The sequence below is a fragment of the Dermacentor albipictus genome, chromosome 9 (genome assembly GCF_038994185.2).
Source record: "Dermacentor albipictus isolate Rhodes 1998 colony chromosome 9, USDA_Dalb.pri_finalv2, whole genome shotgun sequence".
Lineage (NCBI taxonomy): Eukaryota > Metazoa > Arthropoda > Arachnida > Ixodida > Ixodidae > Dermacentor > Dermacentor albipictus.
Genome location: NC_091829.1, coordinates 50,085,313 through 50,109,349, shown reverse-complemented (window position 1 = coordinate 50,109,349; position 24,037 = coordinate 50,085,313). Strand labels below are relative to the sequence as shown.

General features: G+C 45.5%; 1 protein-coding gene across 1 annotated transcript in view; it reads left to right on the top strand.

Annotated features, from left to right (window-relative positions):
• The window catches only part of LOC135911937 (neprilysin-4-like), a 186,215-nt gene that overhangs the window by 29,260 nt on the left and 132,918 nt on the right, over positions 1-24,037 (top strand). The gene's annotated exons all lie outside the window — the stretch shown is intronic.

Here is a 24,037-nt window from a genome sequence, read left to right as displayed (position 1 = left end):
TCTAAAAACCTTGTTGGGAGCCCTCTTTAGCGGAGGCAAATAGCACACGTCTTCATCGGTTGAGAATGGAGAGTCGACTGCCTTTATTCAAAAGAAAGAGCAGCTTTGCCGTGTGGCTGTAGTGACGCCTCCAGCAGGCGAGCAGGGGCAATGACCCCCACGGCGCGGCAAACGGCATTTCCAGGGAGCGGGGACGACGAAGCGACGGGCAGTCGCTACAACCTAACACTTTTTCCACCAGTAACTCCTGACCATATGGCGCGCGACCGCCGTCTTCCTTTATTGGTTTGCTGTAGCTCTCGTCAGCGCTGATTTGTGACTAGAAATCTGGAGAAACTGCCCATCGAAATTTTTTACCTCCTCCTGGTAGGTATCAAAAAGCCGTCATGCCTTTGGATACGTTATTGTATTTGCGGTACTCGATTAGGAGTTCTTTACTTTGTTAAAAAACTGCCAAGCTTGTTTTCGTGCTCGATCTACTCCCCACGTAGCGTAAAACCTATACTTGACTACCGTTCGGGGCATTCAAATGTGGTTAAGAATGCTGCCATGGTCTGCTGTTTGAAATTACACTTAAGAAGTTATGTCCACATCGCATGGAGGACATCTTTGGAGGAAAACTTCAGCGATTCGATTTTAACAATTTACTGAGGATGAGTTGGCCTTCCTGAGAAAAAGAGTACTGCAAAAGGTCAAGGCGGAGCAAAAGTGTCGGAACCTAGCAGGACTCCAAAGACGAAATGGATTGCAAGCCTTCCGCATCTTCGCGGTGTTTCCCGTCATCTAAAAACGGGGTAGAAACGTAAAGGTGTAACGTGGCCTCTCAGGCAAATAATAAACTTTGCAAGATATGCGCTGCAGTAGGCAAAGGCATTCATGGGTGCATGCTCAAGCACCATGGCAGATTGGTCGAGTGCGAAACAGTCGTCGTATACCACGTTCCGCTATATTTCGCCAGATGTTATTTCGACGAAGCGGGTCGTTGTCTGAGTAACATACTTATTGGCCACAACCCTTCTTTGAGGGGACAGCCATGTTAATACTTATTGTAACGATGTAAGGGATCCTGCAGCACCCAAACATTTTCTAAACCAGGGTTTCGAGATTCAACGACAAGGTGACAAGAGATATTGATGAGACATTTTTTTGAGTAGCAAATTGGGTGAAACATCTGCCTCGAAGCCATTCGTTACGCTACACACCGCAGAGTTAAGCTTGGACCTAAATATTTCTTTCCAACTTTCCCATCTCCTAGGTCGAGACCGTATTGTAGTGACACCAAGGGAACCAAGATGGTATTGTCAGGACGCGTCGAAAAGGTTCAAACAAGATTTTGGCGTTATCTGTAGCGCTCCTTCCATGTATATACACGCTCTGAACCCCCCACGATGTGACATGCTGTAAAGCAGCAGCAGCAGCCGCAGTAGTGTAATCGAAGGAAGAGGCAAAGAAAGCGTTGCTTGAAATGCCATGAATGGATTCACTGGATTTGACTGGAAAAACCCAGCGACAATACGGCTGAACAGGTTCTGAGCAAGAGATAACTTTTCAGCTAAATTATTGTTCTTTTAACACCTTTACAACAATTCTACCTTAGTGGCCAAGAAGTTTCACATGCACCGCGATATCGCAAGTCGCAGATCTTGGTGGTTGGTGCGGGTGACCACAACAGGGCATCTAAATAGCATAGAACGAAACTAGACCGAGCGATGCGATTAATGATAGCCTACTTTTGTATCGCCATAACCTATTTGCAAGATACACGGACTGTTGAGAGCGTAGCCTGGGGCGCCTTCTCATCAGAAGACTGTGGCGTCGGCAGGAATGCGAAACATCAATCTTCAACGTGCCTAGTTTGTGTGTGAGTTTAAATGATATGTGCACTCTGTCTGAACGTGCTCTGTGAATCAAAAACCTCTAGCACTACTAAATAAAGACATCTGCGGTGATTATGCATTTCTAATGAGAGCATGGTAATTTCAAAAATCTCAATGTTCTGCTTATCTTACTGCAGCAAATTTCCGTCGCTGTTGCTCGAGCCAGACCTGTGCTCGGCTTACGTGCACGTCAGGACCAGTGATACCACACCGGAAAATTCGATAGACGAAATACTCGCGAACCACTTTACATTTTTGGTTTCGCAAGCAATAATGTTGGAATTAACTCACCCACTGACTACCAGAAAATCTGCTTTAGATGTGGATTTTGAGCTACAAATATCAGTCGAATAGTTATATTTGGCGTAGATTCAATACGCACAAACAAAATTTTAGCTGTATTGTGATGTCAGCAGTATCTGCCTGCTACTTTCTTAAACATGCATGCCACTCGGGATTAAAAACATTGGGACCGAACGAAATGTTCTTTTATATGAAATGCACCACAACGAAACGTCACATGTTTTGTCTTAAAGACATCATGCATTGGTGTTGTAAAAAATGTTGAACTGCTGTGTTCCGTGTTTTTTATAGTAGAACACAATAAAGGTCGAAGTTCTTGAAATTTCTAACGCGTCATTCTGTAGCATCGTGCACGATTAGCCAGCGTTTCACTTGATGTTATCAGAAGTACCTGCATCTGCTACTGGTTAAATGCGCTGTACCAAGTAGATCACAGCCCATCTTTCACTGGGCTTAGGTCGTCTTCATCTAAGATGGGAAACAAAATGCGTAGTGGGAAAATTGCATACTTGGAGCTTTTAAGTAATTGTATTGGAGACAAGATTATGAAGACAGCATAGTGTTTTATTATATGGAATAGTGTCAGTTTCTGGTTGAGATCTGAGCAGGTCGACAATACATTCGTCAGCTTTTTGACAACTATAGTATCATTGTTCACAGCAGCTCTACAAAGACAATTACCAAAACAATTCTATGGTAATAAAAGGCTGAAAACAACAGCGTAGAACAAACAAGTTTCAAAAGTCTCATGCAGGTTCAAATGGAAAACAAGATCACAATATGTTGTCTACTATTTAGAACCGGCAGAAAAACCAAATCACTAGTGTTTAAAACGCGTCGTCTAGTTGGGAGTAGCAAAAAATTAGAAATGAGTCAGCGTTAGTAATGAATGTGTCCAGGCAGTTCCATTCTCGTGCGACTAGCGGTAAGAAAGAGTGTTTAAAGGTGTCACTGGGATATGAATACTCCAGTTATTGCGTACGCGTGCTGGTTCCTTAATGCACGTTCTTCTGTCCGGTAAACACACTTTGATGAGCCGATCTTTAACGCGCTATGACGTAGCTCATAGAGGAATTTCAGTCGATCGTGCTTTGCCCTTGTTGATATTGTTTCAAGCCAGGAGATTGCAGCAAGTGCATTTGGACAGTCAGTTTGTTTATACATATTGCGAACGAACCTGAGTGCTATACGCTCTCGCTTTGTGGGGTATGTTATGCTTATTTGAATGTCCTTCTGTTTCTTACGATTCCCTGAATAATTTTCTTTGAAGCACTTCCAGATACTCGTGATGCTTTGATTAGAGTGCTGAATGCATCCGGTATAAACGCCTGGCCGATTCTCCCCGAAGGAAACATATTCAACTCCAGTAATTGTACGGATTTACTTCGCCATATGGACATTTCTGCAATTCTCCATGTGCACATTCCGAAAATCAAAAAAGGCGGCAACTTCGGCGATGATCTTAGGATTTATTACAGAATGGCGGTGAGGTTTTCAGCATTTTTATCAAATTCGTAAATGTAACAATAATTTAGTATGAATACGAGGCATGTAATTTAAATGTGTTCTCAAGTCTCCGAAAGCTCGATTTCACAGAAGGAAAATTCAAAAGAATGTTCATTACGGCTGGTTAATACACGCTGGGCTGGTTGATGGAACGTTCTGGTAGTGTTCATGTGGTGTCTCATGCGTGGCCAACCACCCAGCCGACAAAATCAAAGGGGTTCTTCTTTCAGGACACGTCGAATTATATGCAAGATAAAGAACCCTTGGCTGACAACTGCCTATATGCACTCATCTTATGTAGGGCATACCCAGTGCCGTTTAGGGTGTTTTTTGTTTGTTGTGTAGGCTGGCATAATAATAAGTTAGTTGTTTCGCTATCATGCAGGCGTGTTATATATTCACATATATGAAACATGTGGCATATACATACAGAGTTGCGAATACAGAGGAATACATAACTGTATAAGTTACACAGAAATAGGCACTACCAGCTGTCTTCCAAAGAGAAGGCCCAAATATAGCCGTGTTCTCCGCGGTGCTGAACTGGCGGTAGCCCGTTTCTTGGCAGCTGCACTCGACATTAAAACAGAATCGTTCGCTGCGAAAACACCGGTGGCAGGCCAGTCAAGGCTGTCACACTTTTAGAGCAGCACATACAATCCAGCCGTCACCCGTATAACACTAAAGTGAAGGTAATCATTGTTAGTGCCAGCCTCCGGAACCGTGCATTACCTGGCGGCATTCCACGTCCACCCGTCATTCACAGATCTCTTTTAGTATTTATTCGTGTAACAATTAAAAATATGTATTGAACGGCAACTTGCAATCCGCAGAGGACGTCATCCCGACCCAGCAAAAGAGAGTAGAGTAACTGATCTACTTGAAGTTAAATATTTCGACAGCATTTCTTTCTGGTTGTCGCCGGGTTTAATAAACCAACTTTTTGGTTGGGGTTGCGCCTGCAGGAGTCCAACCAAAAAGTTGATTTAATAAACCCGGCGCTTCGTAAACAACTCGGCTAATGCTTCAGCAGGATATTGGTGGATGGGGGGGGGGGGTGGAGGGGTCAGCTTTAACACTCTTTCTTATTAGGGATAGGAGGGGACTTGTCTCTGTGTGCAGTATTTCAGTTTTCTATAGAGCAATATTCTGGTAAGCATCTTCCGTTTGTATGTTGTGCTACGTTCATTGGCAAAGCGAAGACAATACACAAAAATTCGGATCGTGAAAGTGGTATGGCCACTTCTTGTGCGTCTTCAAGAGCTGCCCGAGCGGCAGTATCGGTGTCTTCATTTCCAGTGACGCCGCAGTGACTTGGCAGCCACTGAAACGTCACGTGGTGTCCTTTCTCCTGTGATGTATGGAGTAGGCATCTAATATCGAATACGAGCTGTGCGAATGGGCCGCGACGCAGAGCTGATAGTACAGATTGTAGGGCTGCCTTTGAATCGCTGAAGATTGACCATTGTCGAGGTGGCTCCTGATTGACGAAACGAAGTGCAGCGCGAAGAGCAGCTAGTTCAGCAGATGTCGATGTTGTTGGGTGGTTAGTCCTAAAGCTGATGGTAATAGCTTTCGCTGGGACAACCACAGCACCGGACGAACACTGGATGTTTGTGGAACCATCAGTATAAATGTGTTCACTGTCCGCGTACCTCTCGTGCAGAAGAAGCAGAGACAGTTGTTTCAGCACAGGCGATGATCCGACGCAGCTAGCAGGCTATGATCCGACGCAGCTAGCAGAATTCGAGTGCTTGCACAGGAGATCACGCTATCTCTATGGTGCACACCAAACAGCCAGACCAACCAGAGCAACCGTCAATACCATCTGCCCTCTTTGATGCATCTCTATATGCCAACTGGACTCCGCCGAAGAGAAGCGACTCTGCTTTATCGCTTATGGCTAGGGGGAGCTTTCACGAAATCTTACTCCTTCCGCATTGGAATGGCCGACAACGCTATCTGTAATGCCTGTCTTTGCGAGGAGACGCTGGAACATATTCTGTGCGACTGTCCTGAATATAATGTTCTGCGACAGTCCCTGGCATCTGTTCTAGCGCACCTTGACAGTAGACCATTGTCCCTCGACACAATTTTCACATGCCGCCGACAGAAAGCATCGCAGGTGAAGGCGACAAAGGGACTACTTCGGTTTTTGAAAGAGACGGGATTGGACAAGCGGCTGTGAGAGTGATGTCACGTACCATCAGATTGATGGACTCCAACGGACGATGTGTGTTTGCTGTGCTATGTTCTCTCTCTCCCTCTCCCCCTTCCCTATCTTTAATCTCCCCCATCCCTCTCCCATGTGTAGGGTAGCAAACCAGTTAATCTAAACTGGTTAACCTCCCTACCTTTCCTTCTCCACTTTTTCCTTCCTTCCTTCCATACACAAAAATTCGGAAACTCAAAAACGACGCCAGTGCCTCTTCTCAGTGCGCTTTGTCGGCGCCGAACAGAACTGATCTAATTAGGAGTGAGAAAGGCGCCATCGAATGCACCCCATTGAGGAGAAAGAAGTGGCGCGAACGAAATAGGACCACAACGTGCATTGACAGTGTAACAATAGGCTCGAGGGGAGTGAAAATGTCGGTAACAGAAAAACGAAGTTGAGAGCACAGAAGTAAAAAAGGTGCCTATGCGGTGTGCCGCTGTATTGCCTCAATGCTAGTCGCAATATAGCGTCGACATTCATCGTGAGGTTTTGAGTTCTCCCGATTTTTCCGTGTGTGGGTTGCATTCCCAGAACGTTGCTGTATTTTTATGCCACTGTAGATGAGCGTCCCACTTGAAAAATGCTCATTGCTGATCTCCCATCCGAATAGTACGGCAAGTTTGCTGGCACCAACGTTTGTAGCAGAAGCGAGCGTTTGTGCCTGATGTGTCGTACATATACTGGGTGCCCCAATCACCTTGAACCAAGATTGTAGAGAAAAGCCCAAGTGCTCTAGAGAAATCATACCGACTGCATAGTAGCAGCAGTCGTGCTTACTTACAGCCAGTATTTTTGATCACGAAGTATTGATTATTTGATTTTAATTAGTGAACTGTTTAATTATTGCTTGAATCACAGACATGTCAATTACAAATTCGTAGGGCACCTGAAATAATCTCCGAATCGTGCATCTGTTTCGTACTGAAGTGCACCTGGTTGTTCTTTTTCTCAAAGAGAAAAAGCACAGCCCACGAAATACGCGAAATCTAAAATAGATGCAGCACCGCTACTCAAGCGCCTCCAAACAATCTTTGAAAGATTCACGGCTGCATTCGTTTATTGCAGCATCGTATAAGGCTTCGTCATGTAGGGTAGCTCGAGAGGTTTCGCGACCTAACTAGTGTGGTGCGATAAGCGTCAGCATCTGCCGGCGCAAGAATGTTGTGCTCGATCATGAGGCACTCAGGATAGCTTTAACCTTCGCGTATGAATGATGAAACAAAGTTACAAAAGAAAGTCAACCAATGTTAAAAAAAAACAGTGCGCGATAGTGCATGAAACAAGAAAAAAGGCAGCTCTCGTAAGAACAGAAAGCAGCTACGCAGGAGTTTATTTAAATAAAAAATGAACCAGAAACACGAAAGGCATTTGAGCGCCCACAAAGAAACATCCAAAGGTGCAACTGGTTTAGCCATTTTGCCTTTCTAACTCTCGAACTCCAGAAACGAGGGAAAACAAAGCAGTTTTAACAATTCAAGTCGCAAGGTTTCTTTTATGTAAGAATAGGGTGACATCATGAACAAGCGTTAAGCAGTCACATTTCACATCAGTTTTGAGTGGTTATTTTCTATTTCAACCATAGCACGTGTTCAGACAGGTAGCGCTCTGAAGCAATACAGCCCTTCTTTCCAACGCTTGGGCTGTTGCAGCTTTGACGAACGACGTTGAAATCTCCTGGCAGATTGCTTATTTTTGGCTTTAGGGTGTCCAGTGTGGCAGTTTCGCTGCTATACACGTGATCTTTCACCAAGTCCCACTAAAAGCAGTCCAGTGGTGTCATGTTCGGCGTCCTTGCAGGCCAGGGTACAGATCCGTGTCCGCCAACCCACTATCCAGGAAAAAGCTTCTTGAGCCAACTCGAGACTGACCACTACTATGCGCAGGAGCACCATCGTGTTAAAACCAGATGGTCGGAAGGTGCGCAAGTGGAATTGCAACAGACGTCGTTGACGGGGCCCTGCAGGATGTCGTTGACGCAGCGTTGCGTGGTTAGTGTGTTGTCCTAAAAGATGGGTCCGATGATGTTGCCATAAAACATACCGCACCGCACAATAAACAACCACTGGTAATGATGTCGTGTTTGCGCCAGCCAGTGGGAATTAGCATAACTTCAGTAGTGCGCGTTGTCAAGATTAGCTTGTGCGTTTCTGGAGAAATAAGCTTCATGCGGTCCGAAACACGCGAGTGAGGAAGTCCGGTTCTTCTTCACATTTCGTGGAAATTCAATTGGGAAAGTTAACTGTGTTTTCGAAATCTCGGTCTTCATGTTTTTGCTGAATACGTGCATGGTACGGGTGCATATGATCTTCTTTTAAAAAAACATCCTCCACACTGATGACATCGAGGTTCCGACTTCCGTACTGGCGTTCAGTACGCTACCGTGAGGGTTAGCAGTAAAGAATGCCGAAACATCCGTTTCCGCTTTTGAACTACCGTCGACGTCCTGTGTCACTTTGTTGTGAAGCTACCCGTTTCGCAAAGGACTTAGTACGTTCTATGTATTGTTGACGGATTAAAGCGTCCTACACAACGCCACATTCGGAATTGCTTGGCTGCCTTCCTCTTGTCGCCGTGTGCCGCCCCCAGAGCCAGGATCCTTTTAGCCTTCTCGTCATTCGTGAAGGGCATAACGATCTTCTTGAAGAGTGTGGCACTGGTGGGGTACCGTTGAGATCTTCCATTATTATCTACGCACTGACACGTCGAGCAAGAATGATTTACCTAATCGACAGCAGAATATGCTCGCCGTAAAGATTCGCCAAAATGCATTGGAATGACATAGCCTGCGCAAGGTTTGTTTCTACTCCTAAAGGGAACCAAAGAAACTTACTATCCGGCCGCGTCACTCTACAGAATAAGATGAGCGCGAAGCTACAGTTCCAAGTGCACCGTAACGGTTTCCCAGCTTCGATATCCTCCCCGAAGAGACAGCTTGAGTATTTCACCTTGATTGATCTTTGAACTGACTTGTTCAGCACAAGAAACAACACGGACGACCTAGAAGCACACGCGGGCAGTGGTGACTCTAAACTGAATAGTTCTTGCAGAGGACGTAAACTGGAATTTAGAATACGTATGCGCAAAAGAGACCGAGAAAGAACAAAAACTGAAAACACGAACGACAACGCGATCATTTTACCCTTGTACTTGTTTTAGAAGACTTCGATACTCTTATATATACAACCCGAACCTCGCTTACGGCGGAATTGTAGCGAATAACAAGTGTTGAAGTCAGCAGCACTGCTGACGATGCATTCTTCTGCCGAACATGTCGCGGTAGGCTGTCTGTTGAGGCACATGCCAGTGGCCCATGTTGTCTGCTCGGCGACACAAAAGCCCGCTCATAATTAGTGGCCCAATATACTAGACAATTTGGGTTGCTTAGAATGATAACTGTGCCCCAACCAGCGAAAGAATGTGATTGTGCCCCAACAAGTAAAATTGGTCCAAGTAGATAAAGGATGTATATCGCTTTAATGGAGCACTTCGCACCAAAGGTCAAAGCTTCGCAGGACAAAGCCCAATGCATATTCGATGCTATGAAGATAGTTGCAGGAAAATGAGTCATTTGGCATTTATTCTTGTTTCTTCGTAAATTGACGCCGAAGGCAACATTTTAAGGACAATTCAGCATGCCCACATGTCACAGTAGCTACATGTCGCACATGATTAACAAATAGAGGTAATCAATATACCAGCGTCATATCTCTAATAATCTAACCTTCAGAAACATATTGACCTCGGCAATTATTTCCCGGTGATCGATAGTCAATTTTGCGTTCCTGTTGTCTTCGACTTACGGCGAAAAAGCGTAGATGCTGTTGGATTAACGAACAGAATATAGAAAAAAATACCGAGATTATAAGCACACAACAGCAAAATTGTAATATAGGAAGAGTATCCGCTGCTGTTTGCTTTTTTGTAAAAGAAGTTTTAGTAAGTTTATAAGCAGGTACGTACCCAGTGTTTCTTTTTTTTGGGAGGGGAGGCAACCCAAGGTAACTTTTCTATGCAAATGAGGGGGGGTATCTTTACTTGTGGAAATGTGAATAACACCCACCATTCGCCATAAACACGTGCAAACCGGCAAAAGAGAAATGAAATAAGGTGTGTTTTACAGCTACACCTATGCAATACCACTCTCATTTACTTGGCAAACAAGGAACCATGTCAAATCTACTTGCGCAGGAAAGAAGCACAGGAAGAACAGTGCCAAGAACAAGAACCAAAAGCATAAAATAAAAATTACTTTAGTAGAGTACAACTTAAAAAAAAAGCAACAATTGGCAACCAAGGCACACGGACCGCACGGAGTTGTGTTACTCCGCCAGCCAATCACAGTAGCAAACAAAATAGTCGTCATGCAGCCTTTTCGAAATGGCGTCGTACTTCATACCTCTAGAGCGTCTGCTTTTCTTGAAGAACCTTTCATCGGCGGAAGCAGTGAGGTCTGCAACAGACAGGGACAAAGTGTACGAAATCTAAGTACACCATTCTTCAAAAGTCTGCGGTGAAGATCATTTCACTGTTGAAGCCGTTTTACTCATGAAACTTCATTGCCAAATGAAGTGAAACTTGACAATAAATAGTTGCAGAGAAGCAAGCATGTTATTTTGGTTCAATAAAGAATTAGGCTTTCGCCATTCTCCTATACTAGGCGCGGAAAGAGGTATAAAATTACGCGTTAATAATTTTATTTTTGTGGTTACCGCCTTATTTGGGTAACAGAAAAAGTTTGAAGTACGAATTATTTGCAGCCTCGCGGAGGAACAGTGGCTGGCGAACTTAAAGGGACACTAAAGGTTACTATGAAGTCAAGTTAAAGTGATAAAGCAGTGCTCCAGAACGTCTAAGGCGTCAATATAATCGCGAACAGAGCTTTAGTAACTCAAGAATGGGGGTGGATGCATGACACGATTTGAGACCCCTCAGCGACATTCCCGTACTAGCCCGATGACGAAGGCACTCCTCATCATAATTTATGTCACTAGCACTCAACTACTCGTATTAAAAAGACCATTTTATTATATTATAAGACGGAAGCAAATGGTACTTGTCTACTTCAATTCCATTCTATGAAAAAATAACATTTTGATGTTACCCTTGATTAAAGTGGGTGGTCGAAAGATTTGGTTTTCACTCGACTCTGCGCGCTCGACTCTGCACCGCGCGCGCTTTGGAGTTTCAGTTCTTTCGTTATCGCGTTGTGCTGCGCTAGTTCTGCTGTCTCGCGAAACTTGCATTTGGAACAAGCAGCGAGTATGCCACGTTCATGTGATGTCGTGGAATGCGCGAACGGTCCGCGGAACTTGGCCAAGGGCAGTTGCAGCGACGAATCCAAGGTTCGTTACGTTACTTATCACTGTGTGCCAACGAGTGAAGCTGTCAGTTCGAAGTGGTTAAGTGCCATACCTCTGCCACAGCGCATTGGCAAAGAGCCGAAAAATCACATAGTGTGCTCGCTGCACTTTCGTGCAGAGGATTACGAGTTCAACGCCGACTTACTGAAGTCGTGTGGAGTGCCTTTCAAAGCAATGCTTTCCCGTAGCGCTGTTCCGTTGGTCTTGCCTGCATTCTCCGAAGCGCAAGAACAACTGCAGGTCGAGGACGGGGAGGTCAGTGTGGCATTTGGTTTTCACGAAAGAAAAGATACAAACGTGCGAATATGTACAGCCATGACATACAGTTGCCTTCGCAATAGTACGCAACGACGCCGGCAGCGCAAGCCCTCAGAAGCAGGTCACGTTCTTCAGTGCTTAAATCACTGAAGTCAAGCCTGGCATCGCGAGCGAATGTGTCTGTGTCAGGGTCATCCATTGCCACGAGCGTCTAAGTTGGCATCATAAAATAAAGGATCAGCTTATGGTAGCGCGCTTTCCCTTCCGCAAGCCACCCTAATACCGCTTTTGCGCTGCTGTCGGCTCTGTTTTGGCTGTTTCTAGCCGCGCGTTAGCGTTTTGCGCAGAAAAGCCGTAGCACCGTCTGCCGCCGCCGTTTTCCTCACCGACGGGGCAACGTCACTATGAGACCATGACGTCACCACTTCTCAATTGGAAGGCCGGCGATTTGAACAGCGGTAAAGGCGCGCGGACGTTTCAGAACGCATTTTCTCTTAAATAAGTATCTTATTCACATCAAACAAGCGTTTCGAAGTTTCTGGGATGCTATTTCAACAGTCCACGTTGACTTAATATAAACCTTTAATGTCCGTTTAAGTTGTGGCCGACAATAGTGGTGTTTGTTGAATTCGCTCTGGAAGAATTATATAGAAATATATATTTGCGGAACAATCACAGTTCTTTTGGATCCCCCGTTGACTGCTCCAGCAAGTGCCACAACTGACTCGTTTATTTATTTGGGAAGTTACGTAACGACGCGTGGCCGCCAGTCCTGTAAAACTGCGTAGGGCACAGGACGCTGGGATTCTAAACGTACTGCGCCCACCGGTGAAGGTTAGAAAGACACCTATATATATAAGCAGAGCAGAGAAGAGGCTACGTCAGGCGGCTCGAATGATAACTGTATAAGCGTCATCCAGTACACATGAAATTGTTCTCCACTTCCGGCGGCGTTTTCTCTACTTCCTAGTTAAATAAAAATATGCTAATCCATAAATATTTTATATACAATGGGCAAATTTGTTAATTTTCGCTTTTCCTTTCTGTTTGGCTGTTCTCTCTCCCTTAGTAGATCGCTTAATTTCTCAACTCCTTGCGACTCTCATATTCAGTTGGCAATTTTGCACGAAAAGAGCTGTACAATTAGGGAAAAACCAGGCGAGTTATTTGGTGAAAGTCGTATTGCCTATGAGTTTGAGCGTTATTGCAGAGTTTGATGATGGACGCTGTCTCGCATTATATTATTTTCCACCTTATCTAACTCATATCACGGGCATATTATTTTGAGGATTTGCAGGCGTTTCAGCGAGCAGTCACTCGAAGAAATAATGGAGCAAAAGGAAATGTGAAACTCACTTGGCGTTTTATCTGGCAGCAGCTCGTTCCACGTGCATACAGACCAGCTGACCACGAACCGAATCCCTTTCCTGGTCCCTAGATCAGTCTAAACAAAGAAGGTTGAACTACCGAACCAACAGCGATGCATGTGACCGTTGAATAGACGGTGACATCTGAATGCATCTCGAGTTAATCACGCGGGCACGGAATCAATGAGGAAACTGGCCTTCACATCCCAATAGATCCCGATAACTACCCCATCCAGAGGAGTGAAAAAGGCAGCAAAATGTTGACCGCCGAATAGCGGTCAAGTCTCAACATTGATTTGGCGGTGCTTTAGGAATGCGTTTGAGAAGTGGTGGCGGGGACGGGGAGTGTGTGCGTAAGGGAGGGGGAGGAATGCGTCCTAACTTCGGAGTGGGGCGGGGGCCTGCCCGGGCGGGCCCCCCGTCTTGGGTGCGTGCCTGTTTCTAAGTTACATGATGTCTTTACGTATACCCTTCTTACTCTTAATTTTTTCAGATTGACCGCATACCCAGTATGTTCAATATAAGAAACGTGCCGAATATCACAGTATTAGTAAACAACACTATAAAATTCTTATTCCCCCAAATTGAAAATTCAAGCCTTCAAAACCTAACTAATGAACTGGCGCCTTTCGCACAGAAAGTAAGTATGTACATTTTTACTGATTCAATAAGACTAACCACTATGGCTTGCCAAGTGGTTACTGCTGAGCATTAGGCTAAGATAGTGGTATTCTTACGCGGCAAAATGCAAAAATGCTCGTGCCTACTGGTTTGTGTCCATGCTGGAAAACTGCCGTCTGTGTAGACTCACCCGGCGTTTCTATTACGTCACCTTTCATAAATTGCGAGTACCGTTAGGAAGTCACACGTGGAAAAAATTACTCAATCAGTGAAACAACCAAACCGACGTGCTTCGTACTACATGCGTACGAAGCACATCGGGCAGTGGGAGAGTCCAGAATAACTGTGACCACGTGCGTTTATCGAGCCCACACCTACATTGAAGTTACATGATTGCTTGACATTTCGCCTCCAATCAAATACGGTCACATTTGTCAGAATACAAACCGCGACCTTGAACTCAACATCACATTGCCACAAGCACTGGGTGGCTGGAGAGGGTGATAAAACAATGAGTATTTCTATCGGTTACTTCACGGGCATGGATAGTTTCTTGCAACTTACTTAAGATATGTTATCATGCAAAAAACTGAGCCTGCCTTATTTCAGAGTATGAATATTGCGCGCAGCGTAGACATATTTCGCAGATACTGTGTGAAATGTCTAGTAAGATTTGATATTGCATGATAAAATGATTCAGCAAAGCTCAAGCTACGTTTTATTCGATGGGTGGCTGTAACATTGTCTAGCTGTCATTAGGCATCTTTTTTCCCGGCGACACTTTTACACTGTCAGTTTTCTAGTCTTGGTCAAAATAAAGTTATTTGATTGATTGATTTGATTTGATTCGATTTGATTTATTTAATACATATCAAAGTAAGAAAATCTCTAGAGAAGGACGGGAAAAAAACTTAGAAGGAAAGGCAGGGGCCCTATAACGTAAAACTATTCCAATATGTTTCTATTCCAATTTCCTGACGTCAAATTTGCGTAACCACCGACGCAAGCACCGGGCGGTCACCCATAGGGTTGTCTGAACAGACCAATCAAACGGTCTCCTCTTTCATAGGAGGTCCCTTTTGTTTGCTTGAAAAACGAATAACATTGCCTACACTGAGCGGCTTGTTGTATCTAATTGGCAGACAAGAGGCGAGGAGAACGCTCAAGTGGAGAGGGACTCACTAGGGCAGAGCCAGTGCACTGAAAACCGATAACCGGATGAAGAGGGTGGTGCCGGCGTCTGCGATTGGTCGGCTTTCCCTTGCTTAGCTTGTGGTGGTTGGTCGAAAATCACGGCGCCATGCAATGGAAGTTTAAGAATGACGCTAAAATTGACCCTCAGCAAAGAAGAGTTGGCAGAATGAGGTAGTAAACGTGTCGAAAGTGCTTAAAAACGTTACACGTTCACGCAAGAAGTTTTATTATACGCAAATACACCCATGCTCTCCGGCAGGTGCGAGTAGCCAGCGTCTCAGCGATCGGCGGCAGATATCTTTTATTCCTTTCGGAACGGGGCAGCCTGCGGCTATTCCAAAAAAAATTCCGTTTTGTTCGGCATATTAATGCATCTTTATCGCGTACACGTCACTATGACGCGGTGAGTTCATGCGGTTTTGTGACGTCGCGTGACAGGCAGGTGAAGTGGGTGCAGCCCGAAAACTTTTTACCAATAGCCGAGGGCTAATGGCGAAAAGAGGTCGAATCAGAAATAACTGTTTTTCTTTTTTTCTGTCAAATCATGCATAATCAGTGTGCACACATCATATCAGATGGGGAGGTATTGCGGTATTTGTAACGTCGCGTGACAGACAGGTGAAATGGGGGTGGTCGAAAAAAGTTTTCGACCAATTGCGGAGGGCTGATAGCAGAATTGGAATAGAAAAGTTTGGAATAGTTTTACGTTATAGCGCCCCAGGTCCCTGTGGGGGTCTTGGTACAAGCCCGTACTCACTAAATCTCTGGGCAGTGGTCAGAAGAGGCGCATCGATAGGCAATGTTACCCCTCCTCTATGCAGAATGCTGAATACAGAGAAGCCAGCAGTGTCGTGGTGTGGCATATACTCAAGTGTGAATAAAGGTCGCACAGTGTGCCGGTCGCAATGATTTAATGAAACGTATAAGGAGGCTATATTAGTACTTGTGCAATTAGTCGTTTGATAAGGGCGATTGTTTGAGCGTGGTGCACAGTCGTAACCTTTCGTGTAGTGGCACAAGAGGAAAGTAATTCTTAGGTGACCGAAGGCAAGAAGCAGCAGCACCATTCGGGAAGACGCTGATGAGGATCGAAGGGATGTATACGACATCTTGCATCAAGAATTGAGCAACGTTCGAAGCATACCTGGAAAGCTTAGGCATTCCTATGGCGTAACGGGTTGAATAGTGCGTATGTCAATTCACTGCCAGCGGTGAAGAAATTGAAGAGGCCGAGAAGCTCCCGGCCAGCAAGGAAAGATTGCTTGCTTGGCATATTGGTACGCTGGAAGCCCTCAGTATAATGAACAACGCGCTTTTTCTGGTGTAGAAAAAAACTTGATGACAGCAACTAACGACGTTCAGTAGCGCAGTATGTTTGGCTAGTACATGCATGGTCACAGTATAGGGGGCTCCAGCAAGTACAGACGCGAGCACAAGTAAAACGAGTCGTAAAAGCGTTGTGCTGTCGGTTCCTTTTATTTGTGCTCGCGTGTGTACTTGCTGGCACCCTCTATGCTGCAGCTACGTTCACTGTGGTAGAAGCCGGGCCAAAATAAAGTGTCCCGGGACCTGGAAAACACCAAGGCAGACATCTGTGGGTACATTATGCCATTGCTCTAGTACAGTCCCCCAGACATGAAAGAAATTACGATAATTAATACCCTCTACTTGAGCACCATGTTTCAGTAATATATGATGACAACAAAACTCACAAACATACATATTCCACCAGATTCCAAAGAAGACATTGCTCGTCTCTTCACCAGCTAAGTTCAATCGTGTCAGCCGGTAGAGTTATTGTGAGTATTCTCTAAATATATTTTATGCTTCTTCCTCCCGGTAACATTTTGGTGGATGTTGCGGGCTCAAGAGCACGACAAAATTGTGCAATGCCGCTCCTTGTCTGCGTCTCTAATATCAGCTCAAGCTTAGAGTGTTTCAGGCACGACGCCGCCGTAACCCACCGTAATTCTGGCAAAACCTTGTGACCCAAGTATCTTCTCCGGCATTCACAACAACGATCCTCAAGATTGGCTTCAACTATACGAACGGACGAGCACAAGCAATAACAAGCACCGGATAATCATGCTAGGTAAACTGATATTTTACCTCGCGGAAACTGCAATCGTCTCGTTTTAAGCCCACAAGGAGGAACTGACTAGCTGGAAGGTGTGTAAAGTAAGCTGAAGAATTTGCTTGGCAAGCATGTTGGATATCAGCGTGCCACTCAAAAAGGCATCGCATCGCATGTCCTGACATGCACTAAGTCCCAGTCCCACAATACGTACGTTCAGGAAGTGCTCATTGTGTGCCCTATGGGGGATCCGAGGATGTCCGAAGCTGATGAGGTAGCGCATGTCATGATTTCGCTGCAAATGGTACCTTTCACCTGTTAGATTTTTGAAATTCCTCAACTGTGAAAGCCGTATTTATACAAACATAGTGCTTTTGAAACGCCAAAAGCCTCCGCTCCGCTTCCGCAAGGCCTATCGACGAAAGCCCTCGCTACAGTGGCTCTGGATTCTATGGCTGCTGCCACGAGATGCACTGCAGGTACACTCAGATACCGCTGAAGTGCTGCAAGAGGGCCCGCACGATGCTACCGGGAATATTCTGGTTCGGCTGGATCAGGGCCTTCACTACACTGGCCGCCTAAGAGGAAGGAAGTTTGGGCGGTGGCAGTATCTTTGCCCTCTTCACTAATGGGCACTCGTGTGAAAAGGCGTCGCACTGTGCTGGTATTACTCATATAGCTGAATGCTTGGAAAATTGTCATAAATCCGGTCATTTGAACAAAGCACTCAGGCGTTCCTGCGACAACACCTTCCCAATGGGTGGGTGTCCTTTGCAAGCGTCTGGAAATCCCTTTGTTAACGAGCACCCGGCCAGTAACACGCTTGAACTCAGCCTCCTCGTAGGTGTCCGGCGGCAGGACTCATCTGCCACCCATAGCAGCGGTGAATGCTCGACTGTTTCGCGGAAGCTGCAGTGGGAAAAGGCGCACCCAGGAACTTTTGACATTCTCTACAGGTCCCCTTTTCGAGATAAAGGCCCACATAAACGACCATGTTCCAGATTGTGGCAGATATCTCTACCCGGCACATAAAAACAGTGGGCTTCCGGAACCCCCGCCCCTCCCCCCGGTTTGTACCTAGCACAACCTGCATGCTTTACCATGCCACCACCGCTGCGGTAAAACAAATAACGATCCACGCGGTCCCTCGCCGCGAAATCCTTACTTGGTCGGTGTCCTTTCAAATGTCTGAAACTCCCGTAGTTTCGGTCCTGCCAAGCTCCATTGCGGTCATCGCAAACATTCTGTGCTCGGACATCTCGTCGGTTCTCCTGGTGTACACCTTGATCCAGGTAATATGTGGGGAGTGAAGGACTTAGCCGTGCTAACGTGCGCCAGAGAAGTTCGCAGAGAAATCTGCCAACGTTGCGTGCCCACTTGATCAGCTCATCAGGATAGGCGCTACTTTCAATTGAGGCCCTCGGAGAGCTCGTGCGTTCACCGAGCTGATCAAGCTGCTTAGCTCCTCCGTCCCCTTCTCGGTCCCCCACTTCGATGTGTCAGCTCCAACAAAAGTCCGTACCGATGCTAGTGGCCACGGTATAGGCTCTATTTTGGCCCAGAAATAACAAAAACAAGAACGGATTATTGGCTAAGTCGCTTTCTTTCTCCTGCTTAGCGGAAGAATGAATATGAACGTCTGGCTCTAGTTTTGGCAGGTGGGAAAATTTCAGTCCTATTTCTACGACCGACCATTTACAGTTATCACTGCACACAATGTTCTGCAGTGCCTCTCATTTCTAAACGACCCTTCTGGGAGCCTTAGGTCTAAGCCTTCAAGAATGCAATCACTCATTTGTACACAAGACTAGCTAGTTACATCAAGATGCAGACCATAATGTCCGCTTACGTGGAGTTCCTGCAGCCGGCATGCCTGTCAACGTTCTCTCCCTGGCTACTTTTCGCGTCGTTGGAGCAAAACATCGCCTCGATGCCTTTTAACGAGATCTTTAAGTGGCATACTTCCACATCGCCATACAAAAGCTACATTGACACAGAACATAAAAGCCATAAAAGCGGATAGTCTATGCTAAGAGCTCGCCGCCGTCTCCTTCCTCACAATGACTAACGTCATCGTGGTCGTAATGTTCTCAGTATCGTAACAATCTCTGTGGCCTTCACTAAATTAGGAAATAAGCCTCGGTGGCCCACGCCAACGACCTGTAAATGTGACTGAGTGTGCGGTATGCTCCTCAGTTGTGATGAGGTGGATGAGGATAGCTTACGGGTTTCGCAGGACGTACCGGGCGCAAAAGTAGGCTTCATGTTACGATACATATTTCGCATCCAGAACCACTTGGAAAGTCGAGCGTACGTCTTAACGCAACCCAAATTTCCCAGCATGGGTTCCTCGTGGTGAAATTTTAACATGAGAATATGTAGAGGACAAACAACAACTACTAGCCATGCTTGAGGTTGGTCACGGAACCACCTGATGTGAAACAGCAATTCTAACACATTGTAATTTTCGCATTTTACTGTGGTGGGAGTGCCATGCAATTCAACTGCACCGCAACAACATAAACGCCTTGTCCTAAGTAGAAGGTTTACCAAGGAAGCTCTTACCTATGTGAGTGAGCTTCGTGCACCCACTTCGGCTCATTCGTGGAAATAAGAGGCAATGCTGTAGCTGGCGGTGGGGTTGAAGTTTCTCGCAACTGAACCCGGTCGAGAAAAGTGGCAGGACGGAAACAGATGTTGAGCTCGAAAATGTGGGCTTCACCATTGACAAAGCACAGCAGACACCACTGAGAAATGGTCTCACCTGAAGGAGTGGCCCGCAATATTTCCTCGAACTGGATGGTACGCGTGTGTGAAATTTAATGGCGGCTCAAATGCGAACGTTGAAAAGAGTCGGCACGACTGCTGTGCATGCGACGTTAGTTCCTCTCTGTATGCACATGCAAGGATTAGAAGGGCGGCACCAAAGAGCAATCCGGTAGTAAAGGCTGCGCATGTACTCCAGCACAAGTAACAGACGCACAGACAATGCGGCTGAACCCTCTGCAGAATATGTTTTGACACTTCAGTTTCAGAGCCATGAACAGTAGGAGGCACAGAGTGCCGCTGACACGAATTGGGTCACAAAATTTAAGGAGTGAGTAGTAAATAACATTGAAAGATATTGCTATACTGCGCAAAGTTTCAATCGCGGTAGAAAGAAGGTCAGCAAATGCATTTGGGGTTTGAGACGTCACGCGGATAACGCAAGCAAGCTACGGACACATTGGTACCAAAACAATGTACTATCACGGAAGAATGATGATGTCTTCCTTCTGTCGTATTTTTAATGTGCTTTCGCACAAGGCACATTCACAAGCAAGTCGTAGGGGAGGCCCGAAGAAGTTGTCAAAGATATGCAGACGCATGCGACTGCCAATCTAGGTGACAGCCGTATCTCAGTGTCCGTATCCGGGTCATGTCTGTGAGATTAGGGTTACCAGTTGACGACGGCGGAAGGGGCACTCTAGCCTCCGTGGTTTCGTTCAAAAGCTTTGAGACGCTAAAGGAGAGCGTGATGGCTTTCATTTCCAGAGCAAACAGAAGCGCTCTTAGCAGTCTGCTGGCTTTCAAGACGTCCCTGCGCGCCTATCTCTCTAAGAGTGTCTTCTTCGCAAACCTTTCATCTTCACAGCAAAGCGTTTGTAGGCTTTCGTGTTCACCCTGACGGTTGGACCACCGCTTCATGAGGTGAAGTGGCTGTATATGGTCTTCAGCAAACTAGGCCCAGCGCAAATACACCAGCATGTATTTTAGTAGAGGAGGGAAACGAGTAGTACAAGGAGATTGTGGTGCCACGGAAGTTCTGCGCGCTGTCAAAAAAAGGAAATTTTCATGTGGCACTCCACTGATTGCCTTGGGTACTACGTCTCGCCCACAATCTAACCATCAATAACAAAAGCACCCCAGCTTGTTTTGATACACAACTATCGCAAAAACTTGGCAGGAAACTGTCTCTGTCGTGTTCAGCGATAATTCACAAGATAGGATTATCTAGTTTAGAATGAGCAAGCTGGATTTTTAGGCGTCACGAGATCAGAAATTGCCGCCTGCGACTATCATATATGTTGTGGCACTTTGATTTTTACATGCCGGCCACAGCATGCGCTATGGTGGGGGAATTCTACTGTAACCTGCCTGAAACGCCAACTTGACTTTTGAATGCCATTGCGCAAAGCATCCAAACATTACAGAATTTCACTAGTATTCCCATGACAGTTTAAAGTTTGCGTGCTTGCATTGCCAACAAAGTTGCGTTTCTGAGTGTTGACAGGAGTGTCTGGAGGTTGTCCTTGTTTTAAAGACGGCATTTCCTGATTTTTAAAGCGTCAGCGCTGCTTTTTCAGGAGTTCAGTTCTTTGGTTCGGCCAATGGTAACGTAATGGGAGGCCTTTGTACCGTTTAAACGAAGCTGCCTATATTGATCTTGCTCACATGTTTCTCTAGAACTTGATTGTCTATCGCAGATTTTTTAGTGTTAAAGTCCCATTTTCGTGTGAAACTTGGCAAAATTGTTCAGTCACCTGTTACAAATACATTTGTGCTGTCGTCTCTCTAAGAAGGACAAACGAAACTTTACAAGTTGTAGAAAGAATGTGAAATGGTGTTTTTTTAGATGGTGTATATCAGCATATGATTTATTTTCCCTGGTTGATGCGAAGCAATGCCTGATGTTTTTGACGGAACTATCTTTTGCTAGTTCCATTCTGCGGTGCATACGCGTTGCAGGAGAGGCAATATCGCGTCTTCTGTCATATTGGTTAGACTTACTGGGAAATGATCAAAATGTTTTCTTTACTGAAATACAGTAACAACCTTGTCGTAGTAATTTTCGTATGCGGCCTGTATGGAAATCAAAATGCTGCAGTCAATGCGATTTGCCAGAAATTTATTGACTTTGTATCCTTGACAAGTCTATTCAATGTACCATTTCTTTTAGCCAAATTGTTTCGCTCATTACCCTTTTGGCTCCGTTTTGTGAACCTCTCCCATGAACTTTTCTACAAAGAATAGTGTTTGCTACATCATGACCTGAGAGTCCTCATCAGGGGCTAGGGAGCTATCCTGCAAACTACTTGTGCACCTTAGACCCCGCGCCAGCGGTGAACCCGCCTACCCGCAAGCAGTAGGGAAAAAAATTTTTACACTCATGATTGGCGAAACGCTGCTTCTCCAAGTGTAGGTTCACACCGCTTTAAAATCTATTCTGATCCCACACCGTATGGAAATCAGTGTTATAACAAGCATTGTAACAGCAGCTGGCCAAGAAGCTTCATCTAGGCTTTTAAATTGTGTTGGCGCTAAGTACGTGCCTAAGATTAGCACTCTTTATAACGACAAGACGTCGGCACGCTGACGACAGCACAACGACGATCATGTCTATAAGAAAGCTGCGCCACATGACAGCGGCAACACAGCGGGTGATCAGAAAGGTGTTGCACAAGGAATCAATGCAAGGTAAATCACATCATCAGAGTCAATAACGGCAACTATCAGAAATCGGATTGCGCGAAATGCAAAGTTGCTGAAAGTAGCAATAAATATTCGAATTAAAAAGAAGGTTACTGTTTCTACAGTGTCAAAAATTGCTACCCAATGTGTGTGGGCACTTGAAAGCTGGAGTGCTGTCTGACGGCTTTGGAACTTGAGGCTGTATATTTTGACGTAAGTGGCATCTATGCGTGTAAAGTGAGGGTCACAACAAGCGATGCTGTAGCACATTCAGGCAGTGTTGTGCGTAGACAAAGCTTGTGCCTCACGTGTACTCTGAGAGTATGGTATTTGTGCACTTATTTCGCAAGGCAGAAGTGACTATACTTGGATGCATGACCACTAGGTTATCTTCATTGCAAGAACATCTTGTCATTGCAAGAACATCAGGCCAAGAAGTATATTGGGCTTTACTTCAAAATGACCTATTTCTTTGGTGTTAGCTTACCTAAGAATTATTTTTTTTTCATTTGCCACTGCAATGTAAACTCTGACTCATCGGTCAAAGTATCCCGACTTAAACGGTACTATAAACGGTATGTGTCTTTTGAGCTGGAACTAAGGACACCACACCCCACACGTGTATAATGTTGAGTCAATAAAATGAATATGAAATGCGCCCTTTAATGTAATTGCTGGCCGTTAATTCCACTCAGCAGCTAGGCGAGTTGGCTCGCTGTGCTTGCCCTGTAGTCTTCTGCTATGTGGCAGGTTCGTTTAACTCACCTGATCCCTAGCGCCAGCGGTTCGCAGTTGCTGGAAGCTGAGTACCAAAAGCTGTTATTGTCTATTTCAACTATTTGGCAGTGTCTGGAGTTTATCTGACCAAAGTATCTAAACAAAGGTCACGTGTTCTCGGGCGACGGAATTGTGGGGTGCATTCTACGCCATGTGCACACCGAGACGCACGAGCTATCGCGCGATGAATTTTGTGTTTATGAAGCTGTAAATGCTCTGGTGGAGTACTCGGCAAGGCAATACTCCACTCCCGCCACCACTCGCCCTACCTCTCTGCCAGCGGCGGATGTGAGAGAGAGGTTTCACAGTCGCCTTCCAATCAGGCACTGAAGCCTCTGAAGAGAACACAAGTGTGACGAGTCGGCTTTTCTACTCGAGCTCTGTACGACTGCGGTGGTCTTTGTGCCACTGGCCAGATATACTGGTTGACTATCCTAACGGCAAATATCCTCACTGCAGCAGATACGCGCATTCAAGTTATTATTTCGGTTAATAAAGTGAATAGTTATGCAGACGAAGGGGAGTTACTGTTAGGTTTCAGCACTGAGCGCTCACTGAACCTGACAGGACGCTCCATGTCAAAGTAGCAAGATGGATCCCACAGATGCTCCCGCTTTACAGTGCACCTGAGCATTTTCTCGCCATTTTCACTTCCACAAGTATCACTGATCAGCTGATGTCACCGCGCCACACATTTCAATGTAATACACGTTTACAAGTGGTAGTATTTGCACTCCACGAATATTTAGCACTCAAGCGACCTTTTTGGCCAAGTGCCATCGAACACAAACTTGTGAATTTTCTTGTTTTAGCTTCAGATACTTATGAAGAGCTTTTAGAAGAAATTTTCTTTTTGTGGTGAGGGACTCGAAAAGGACAGCCCTTTGGATCTCTCGCCACCCTCTCATCCTCTCTGCCTGTGGTGGTGGTGAAAGAGGAGGATCGTGGTTGCCTTCCACCCCACTGTCACGCTGCGGAATACAAAACACGTATAACGAATCGCTTTATATGTATAGGCACCCCTGTAATGTCAT